Here is a 10173-nt window from a genome sequence, read left to right on the forward strand (position 1 = left end):
TAGAAATGGCTTTATAACCTTTTCCAGACTGATAGATCTCAATTACTTTCTTTCTCATTTGTTTCTGAATTTCTTTGGATCTCGGCATGATGTCTAGCTTTTGAGGATCTTTTGGTCTACTTCACATTGTCAGGCAGGTCCTATTTAAGAGATTTCTTGATTGCGAACAGGTGTGGCAGTAATCAGGCCTGGGTGTGGCTAGAGAAATTGAACTCAGGTGTGATAAACCACAGTTTTAACAGGGGGGCAAACACTTCTTCACACAGGGCCATGTAGTTTTGGATTTTGTTTTCCCTTAATAATAAAAACCTTCATTTAAAAACTGCATGTTGTGTTTACTTGTGTTATCTTTGACTAATATTTAAATTTGTTTGATGATCTGAAACATTAAAGTGTGACAAACATGCAAAAAAATAAGAAACCAACACTTTTTCACACCACTGTAGCTCTAACAGCATGTTGATTAGTCTGAGTGTGTGAGTTCACCGTGACCTTTGGGACAGCACCGTCAGCAGAAACATCCACCTGTCTGATTATTGTCCCTGTCATTTCCTAAAACTAATGTGTTACACTTCAAGAGCTGTTTGAAGGACGCTGTGTAGCACATGTGTGTTTTGTCTCATAATTCTAGATCTATCTATGTGTATAAATCAGATGGTGTGTGTGTATATATGGGCATGTTGAGCAGGTTTGCTCAACATGCCCATATATACACATGAGCAGGTTTAATTAATTCAGTGTCCTACCTCATTGATCGTGTGCTAATTCTAGGCTATTCTCATATATTTATGTGCCTGCCGATAGCACAAATGAAACAATTATTACTAAATGATTTTATATGATTTCTCTGTGTGTGAGCTGAAATATGACGCATATATTTAGTCATATATATTAATAATGTTTAGGGTTTAATAAATACAGTACAGTAGATCCTGAAAAAAAGCTTTAAAACTTGCTGGTTGTGATGCCTGGCTCATACAGTAGCTCATGAATAATAATGAGGTATGACCTTTATTTTTCAAAATTGTTCAAAACTTAGAACTTGTCCCACCTCAAAAGAGACATTTTAGACAGCAGCTCAAATAATAGTGTTAAAAAGTGCTTTGTACACAGAACATTTTGCTGTATGAGCTGCATATTTCTGTTATTAAAACTCTGATATTATTACAGTAGCTTATTTTCATAGTAAACACTTTCCTGTGAATGTTTCTATGGATTTTAAGGGTAGAAAATGTTCTGTGTGTGTGCCATAATTTTAGGACAGAATTTTTTTTTCATCATTTCTGAGAACGAATGAGAGAAAAAATGAAAGAATGGATGAGAGGAATGGAACACTTTGTCGTTTCATTGGCAGAGTTGTTGTGAGTTTGGATCAGCGCCCAGTGACTTTACCATCAAGTGTTTCCAAAATTAGCCTCTCTTGCTGTAATTTCTACAATGCATTTGACTTCTTTCCTTTTTTTTTACCTCTTTTCCTTCTGTTTTTGACATTCAGTCTGACATAAATCAAAAGAATATATGTTGCCCATCGATAGTGATGTTTATTTGTGACGTCTATTTTGTCTCAGCACCTTAGGTGCTAAACACATTTTTCACTAAAAACATTACACAACTAAGCTGCAAACACGACCAGAATCTTTGGGGAAAAAAAGACCAAAAGCCAAAAAAGAGCATTCAATTTGCACTGGACAATTTATCTTGTGCATGGGCCGGTTCTTAATCCTAGGTTGTGGAAGGCACAGCGGACTGCCGTGGAGATGTTCTGTACTTGCGTTGAAATTACGCTACTGTTTAGTGAATTTTTCATAATCACTGGCCAAATCAGCCTAGTCATCTCTCTCTCTCTTCCAGTAATTCACAAAATTCTGACAATGATTTCGATTCAGAGGAGTGTAAATGGCACAGAAGAAATGCTCACACTGCTTCCTCTGCTCTGCTTTCAATCCCACAGTCCCGCTCCGCAGGCCTTACTACTGTATGCCTAGCTCCCATAGAGACTGAATTGGAAAAACCTGCTCACTTTGTTCCAGTCGACTCTTTGGCCTTTTGAGAAGTAGATTGGATTTACTTCCCAAGTAAGAGCAGCCCAGTGGAGGAGTCCTTTTCAAATGGCACAGTTGTTGTGGCATTCCTTTAAAAGTTGATTCTGTTCATGAGATACTTTATAGCATAACACAAATAGAGCAAAATATGGCCTTTGTGTTTTGTGATATTCAAAACATATTTTGTTAAATAAACATGAATATATTTACATGTTTTAATTGTATTCATAATGTGTTTGCAGGAGTATCCAAATGAAATATTAATTCTCTCTTTCTCTTCTGTTCTTCTTGTCCTCAGGCTGAACTGATAGGCAGATGGTAGGCAGTCTCTTCACGATTAGTTTCTGGGATGGATGAGTGAAAGTGGCTGCTCTCAATAATGGTAGGGGCAGAATGGGGTAAGGTGTGCCAGTATTACTTAAGTTGTCCTCTAGGCAAAATGAAGTCAGAACAATTTATGTACTTACATTTTTGTGCAATCTGCTCAGGCCAACTGATGGTTAAAGTTACTGGTGGGGTTAGGAATTGACCTTTGTTACTTTCATTGTAAAAATGGTATGTTTTCGTACTAATCTAATAATAAATATTCATACGATTGCCACCAGTTTGCCACATCTTAAAATAGAGGAAACAAATAGGGATGAAATGGTTACCAGTTTGACAATAAACCACAATAAAATTCCCAAATTCATATCTAAATTCTCATTCAAACTGTATTTGGTATGCGTAATTTGAAAAAAGCGTTTTGTTTGAAAACCAGAAGGCAGTGTGAGGTTTTACAACCGTTTACTGAGTGCTGAGGGAAATTAAATGAATGAATAAATGAATGAATGGGAACCAAATGTCTTCATTTTCTTTTCATCTTGCCTCTGTGTAATGACTAATAAAGTAGTGTTTATAAGCTCACTATCACTATTAGTAAAGCTGCTGGCACACCTTACCCCAAAGCACTTGTCACACTTTACCCCTTAGCTAACATTTTGGTAAAATTCTTTATTTGATTAATTCATGACTAGTCTTTAGCCAAAAAAAATAATAATCTACTGACACATCTTGCCTCAGAACCTCGTCAGTTTAATCGGTGATGACTTCCTACCTTTGTACTGTTTATGTGTACGCACTATATTTGAGAATAATGCATCAGTATCATTAGGTCCATGCTAATGCGAAGCTGGAGACTCTGCATTATCGAGCACACAGAATACATTAGATTTGATTCTGGAAATCTTTCCCAATTGAAATTGATGAGCTTCAGAATTGTTCTGGTTGACTGATGGAGTCGAACTGCTGTGGGTGAGTGTGTGTGGACAAGCTGAAGTCATAAACCTCTTCGTGAACCACATCATTGTGGCTTTACAATGGATTCAAACTCAATTGATGTCTGTTGGAGAGAAAGAGAGAGCGATGGTAAAAGTAAATCATGATGTTATGTCACACAAACCTTAAAAACCTAAATACAATCACAGTACAAGAAAAGAGACAACATATCAATGCAAACCGCCTGTTTGTGTGTACCTCCTGTCAGCGAGTGTGTGTCTGAAGAGGATGAGCTGGGACCAGAGCGGTATCGGTGATGCAGTGTGTGGAATGGGAAACAGGGAGAGTAATGGGAAGAATTTCTCCAATTTGGCTCCCTATTGATTTCTCCTTCTCTCCTTCCCCTGTCCTCTCACAGTCGCATGGAAGAAAAACACTAACATACAAGACGTCTCCTGGTTATGGGTGTGTGTTGACAAGAACCGAAGGGAAAAGACAAAGAGGCCGTGAGGAAGTTGTAAAACAGCCTGACGTGAGCATTAAGGTAATTTATTGTGTTAATTGTCTCAAAAAGAAAAGGTTCAATCATATTGTCTCGGATGTGAGGTAACTAAGGCCTGCTCCTTGGAAGGAAGCAGAGCTTCTTAAAGCTCCCTTGTCAGCAGTCTTGTGGTTAAACAGCTAAAATAGCGGGTCAGTTCAAAATCTTGATTAATTTATCATTAGATTAGTGAATGTGCTGCGCTTGGGTGACAAAGTTTAAACACACATTGTGACCTGCTGCGGGTTTGAATCCCTGCCCAGGTCTGGAGAAACTCAATTGGTAATTTTCAGAGTGGGTGAGCCGATCACAGCTAATACAATCAGCAGTTCTCAAAGCCATTACACCGAGGAATCTGACGGAAAAAGTGCGGACCTCTTGATCTGGATGTTTCCTTCAAGGTAATGATCAAGATTAAGGAAAGAAGGTACAGTATATGGCTGCCTTCATCAGTTTTGTTTTTAGTTTGCAGTTAGACGCTAGTCTATGAATGTCAAGTCTGCTGTCACTGGTGTGTAGTAATATATGGATAATAATTAGAAGTTGCTCAAGGAAATTGGAAGTAAAGGATGAACTGTCAGTTTAAATTTATTTTATAGCCTTAGGTTGGGATCTGTGAGGGGATTAAACATGTTGCTTTTACTTGGCTTGAACTTAATTCTTTTACATGATCCTTATCTCTAACTCGATAGTTCAGGGTTCCTCATCCTCAGAATTTAGTTCAGACACTAATTAAAAACACCTGAGTCAACTAATAGAGGTCTTTGGGTTTACTTCAAAATTACAGCTGGGTATGTTGGAGTACAGGAAAGTGGTTGTACACAGGAATGAGGAACCCTGCTATAGAAAGTACTTGATTTACAATAGTAGAGAGAAAACATCAAATCTGCTTTATGTCTCAGTCAATAGCAGTGTTGAAGAGTATTTTAAAGTTGTTTTAAAGGTTTTTAATGGGAATGAGAAAATTACATTTTTTGAGCTTTATGTCTGAGTTCTGTTACAAAATATTACAGTGTTGCTGAAATAACTTGTTGGAAATCAAATGATGGCAACATTAGTAGCATATGTTATTTTTTGTTTCAAATAATAAAAAGGGCAAGTTAAACTTTTATTGAAGAAATTAATGAAATTTTGTTTATATTGTGCTGTTATTGTCACGGTTGCCTACTGTGAGGAGCGAGGAATGAGGAAACGAGGGATTTCACACTGAACAGTCTTTAATAATCCACAGGAGGAAACCCAGGGTAGCCGGTAGCCACATGTAGTACAATTACGTTAAGAACCGACAAACACAGACTGCACAGACTGGGGCTAAAGACACAGGTGTATGGAATGACTAATTAAACTAAACGAGGACAGGAACAAGACCAAGTAAGGGAACACTAGAACAGAAACGGGCAAAACAGAACATAGACCTCCCGGAAGGTACGTCCTCGCACTGTAGAACAACAGAGGGAAGGACTGGATGGGAACTAAGGAGGAGGCTCAGAAGGAGGACGGACACCTGGGGAGACCAGGGAGGCGATGAAGGAGGGAGGAGACGGGAGGGGCCCGGAGCAGGAGGAGCCAAGCAGGACCTAGCCCACAGCCATGATGGCGACCCACGGTGGATCCGACGGAGGGAGGAGCCATGGAGGAGGAATGGCCGCTGACTCCAGGAGGCCGACCAATGGCGGCGGAGGAGCCTGAGGCGGAGAGCCAACGAGCCAGGGGGATGCCGAGGATCCGGGGGGCCAAGGTGGAGCCGAGGGCTCTGGCGACCGAGGCGGAGGCAGAGATCCGCGGAGGAGCCGGAGCGACTGAGGACCAAGGTCGAGCTGGCGGGAGGAAGGAGCCTAATAGAGCCAGTGGGATGGAGCAACGAGGTGCAGCCAGAGAAGCGGAGTCCTAAGGCGATGGCGGGTCGACGCCCGACCAATGTGGAGCCGGAGGGACAAGGGAGCCCGGTGGAGCTGGTGGATCGACGAGTGACGGTGGAGGCGAGAGAGCTAGAAGGAGGAGCCGCTGGGTCTATGGGCCGAGGCGGAGTCCGGGCCTCGGAGGCTGAAGGCGGAGGTGAGGGATTCTCCAGCCAAGGTGACGCTGGAGGATGGCAGACCCGTGTAGCTCGTACCGTAATGATGGTGGGCTGAGGACGAGCAGAGGGGCTGCCAGACGACAGCGGTGGTGGAGGCAGGAGCTGGTGGGAGGGTGGGCATTTGTGAGCCTCCGGGCATTCAGGGCTAAACTCTGGATCGGGAGCCCCCCCTTTAAGCTGAACATGGGGACAGGATTGCGCTCTGGAGGAGTGGACACTTGAGGGCGCTTTCGATGAGCGGGCACTGGAGGGTGCTCTGGACTGGATTCGGGGACTGGAGCCCTCTCCTCTTCGGTGTGGCACATTCGCCGCGCCATACTCCCAGGGTAGCCAGGAGACACATGTAGTACAATTACGTTAAGAACCGACAAACACAGACTGCACAGACTGGGGCTAAAGACACAGGTGTATGGAATGACTAATTAAACTAAACGAGGACAGGAACAAGACCAAGTAAGGGAACACTAGAACAGAAACGGGCAAAACAGAACATAGACCTCCCGGAAGGTACGTCCTCGCACTGTAGAACAACAGAGGGAAGGACTGGATGGGAACTAAGGAGGAGGCTCAGAAGGAGGACGGACACCTGGGGAGACCAGGGAGGCGATGAAGGAGGGAGGAGACGGGAGGGGCCCGGAGCAGGAGGAGCCAAGCAGGACCTAGCCCACAGCCATGATGGCGACCCACGGTGGATCCGACGGAGGGAGGAGCCATGGAGGAGGAATGGCCGCTGACTCCAGGAGGCCGACCAATGGCGGCGGGGGAGCCTGAGGCGGAGAGCCAACGAGCCAGGGGGATGCCGAGGATCCGGGGGGCCAAGGTGGAGCCGAGGGCTCTGGCGACCGAGGCGGATGCGGAGATAGGGTGGGAATTTGTCAGCCTCCGGGCATTCAGGGCTAAACTCTGGATCGGGAGCCCCCCCTTTAAGCTGAACATGGGGACAGGATTGCGCTCTGGAGGAGTGGACACTTGAGGGCGCTTTCGATGAGCGGGCACTGGAGGGTGCTCTGGACTGGATTCGGGGACTGGAGCCCTCTCCTCTTCGGTGTGGCACATTCGCCGCACCATACTCAGCTCACCCTCAGCAGCGGTGCAGGGGGCGGAGCTCCTCTCCGTGCTCACACAGTCCGTGGCTTTCTCCCTCGTGGCGGGCATTGTCGCCGGCTCTCGTAGAGATCCGCGGAGGAGCCGGAGCGACTGAGGACCAAGGTCGAGCTGGCGGGAGGAAGGAGCCTAATAGAGCCAGTGGGATGGAGCAACGAGGTGCAGCCAGAGAAGCGGAGTCCTAAGGCGATGGCGGGTCGACGCCCGACCAATGTGGAGCCGGAGGGACAAGGGAGCCCGGTGGAGCTGGTGGATCGACGAGTGACGGTGGAGGCGAGAGAGCTAGAAGGAGGAGCCGCTGGGTCTATGGGCCGAGGCGGAGTCCGGGCCTCGGAGGCTGAAGGCGGAGGTGAGGGATTCTCCAGCCAAGGCGACACTGTGAAATCCTCTCGAGGACCATCCTCGGACGATGGCGCTCTGGGTAGCTGGTGGTGCTAGCTAACAGCCGGAACAGTCTTGTATGGTCCTCGAGAGACCTGTCCCCCTGCTCCAGCAAGAGGAGGAGGAATTCCGGGCGGAAGAAGGGATCCATATCAACAACGGAAACAAAAGAAAACAGTCAGTACGTTTACATGGACAACAATACTCAGATTTTAATACGATTAAGACAATACTCTGATTAAGAATCTACCATGTAAACAGAGATTTTTGATTACCTTAAAAACAAACGGAGGGGAAACACACGGAGGTAACTGTTTTTGGTCGGTTCTTCTGTCACGGTTGCCTACTGTGAGGAACGAGGAAATGAGGGATTTCACACTGAACAGTCTTTAATAATCCACAGGAGGAAACACAGGGTAGCCAGGAGACACACGTAGTAGTACAATGACGTTAAGAACCAACAAACATAGACTGCACAGACTGGGGCTAAATACACAGGATAATTGGGAAGACACAGGTGTATGGGATGACTAATTAAACTAAACGAGGACAGGAACAAGACCAAATAAGGGAACACTAGAACAGAAACAGGGTCAAAACAGAACATAGACAGTCCAGAATCCTGACAGTTATATCCTTTCTATGTTACAAAATACATAATATAAAACATAAATAGAAAGACTGCTACTTTTTATATATTTTCTTATCTTATTGTTTTGAAACATGCTATTTGAGTCTAATTAGTGGTGTTGTAAATAGGCTAGTATTTGTAATACTTATTATACATGACCTTTCAAAGGTTTGGGGTCAGTAAGATTTTATTTTATTATTTTATTTTTTTAAGAACATTTTTCTTGAGCACTAACTCAGCATATTAGAATGATTTCTGAAGGATCATGTGACACTGAAGACTGGATTAATGATGCTGAAAATTCAGCTTTGCATCGCAGGAATAAATAGCATTTTTAAAATACATTAAAATAGGAAAGGTTTTTTTAATTGCAATATTTTACAATATTACTGTTTTACTATATTTTGTATCAAGTAGTTGCAGCCTTCTTTCAAGAACGTTAATCTTACCGACCACAAACCTTTAAACGGCATATAAAAATAGCGAATAGTGATAGATGTTATTCACACAAAGATTAAAATGTAATATTTGTACTAAATATCTAAGCAGTAGTGGCTAGAGTTGGTCTTTGCCAACAACATTGGATATTTGCACACATTATAACTAGACACTGCCTGTAATAAAACCGTGACAATTCTTTAAGAAAGTAATATTGATGGGACAGGTGGAAAAAAACAGCATTTGCTCACTCTCATGTCAAAAGCACATAACTTCAGAATTGTTTACAACCTGCTCTTTGTCTGTATTTTGCCTGGTCTCTAACTCTCTCTGTGTGTGTGTGTGTGTGTGTGTGTGTGTGTGTGTGCGCGCTGTTGAGCGTAACAGTGTTCCTCTCATAATTCACCTGTGCAGGTGTAACAGAGGCTGCTTCCTTCTGCATAACTGATATTTTTCTGTGCTGATGGGATAGTCAGGGTGTTTAAAGATGTGCGTGTGCATTGACGTCTTTGTATGGTCTCTGTGGCCCTCTGTCTTGTCTTTTATTTCACTGTCCTTGCTAAATGGCCCTCAGATTGTGTGTGTAAGGTCTGTTTCGCTCTGAACGCACAAACAGCACATAAGGGAAGCAGCTATATCCTCTATACACATACTCTTTCTATGGCTGCTATGTATACACAGATAGTCCTGTACAGAAAGTGCCTACTATTGAGATTCAGGATCAGATTTAAGAAGTGTGTGTGTGTTTGCTGTCAGTGGAGGAGAGCAGCTGGTGTGTGAAGGAGGAAGGAGACAGAGGATAGGCAGCATTAGGGGAGTGGAGCGGCAGAATTTAGTGCATGGTTACTTCACCAGCTCCCTCTCTCTGCTCCTCATTCCTTTAGGGTCCCGTTCTCTGACTCAGAGAGGGAGTGAGAGCAGTGACGGATACAGTTTTTTTTTTTTTTTTTTACATTGCCCAACCTCCGTAATGCAGCGCTGTGTAACTGCAGTTTAGAGAGCTTAACCATGCACCTCCAACACCTTCAAGAAATTTAACATGCAAAGGGAAATCAGAAACTCCTAGCTGGACTAGCCTAAATCAACAAGATTATGCTGTTGCAGAAGCCAGACTTGATTGTGTGTGATATGTGTACATTTTTATTTATATTGTTTTTTAAGTCTTATGCTGCATTTTTATCATACAGTAAAACAGTAATACTGTGAAATACTGTATTGCAATTTAAAATAACTGTTTTCTATAATATATTTTTAAATGTACTTTATTCATCTGATGGCAAAGCTGAATTTTCAGCATCATTACTCCAGTCTTTAGTGTCACATGATGCTTCAGAAATCATAAATGATACTAATATGTTCATTTGATGCTCAAGAAACATTTCTTATTAATGCTGAATACATTTTTGTTGCTTAATATTTTTGACGAAACTAGCGATTTTTTTCAGGATTCAGTATATTATGCAAGATAGCAAAAATTGCTTACATTACATACAGTATATGTAATAATGAAATATTATTTTTTCAATTTATACTTGAACTGGCACCTAAATGCAAAGCTTGTTTTCCCTTAATAATTTGCAAAAAAAGCAGCAACATAAGTAGTGACACTGTATGAGTGTGTGATATATGTTTTACACACACACACACACACACACACACACACACACACACACACACACACACACACACACACCACACACAC

At 43.1% G+C, this 10173-nt stretch overlaps 1 long non-coding RNA gene across 1 annotated transcript in view; it reads left to right on the top strand.

The window, feature by feature from the left end:
• The first annotated feature begins 2367 nt into the window (after window positions 1-2367).
• Window positions 2368-10173, top strand: part of LOC107681875 (uncharacterized) — a 91103-nt gene continuing 83297 nt past the window's right edge. The window contains exons 1-2 of the long non-coding RNA XR_001633309.1: window positions 2368-2424; window positions 3718-3843. This is a non-coding gene — a long non-coding RNA (uncharacterized LOC107681875). The remainder of the gene's footprint in view (window positions 2425-3717; window positions 3844-10173) is intronic.

This window comes from Sinocyclocheilus anshuiensis, unplaced genomic scaffold (genome assembly GCF_001515605.1).
Source record: "Sinocyclocheilus anshuiensis isolate Anshui unplaced genomic scaffold, SAMN03320099.WGS_v1.1 scaffold2595, whole genome shotgun sequence".
Taxonomy (NCBI): Eukaryota; Metazoa; Chordata; class Actinopteri; order Cypriniformes; family Cyprinidae; genus Sinocyclocheilus; species Sinocyclocheilus anshuiensis.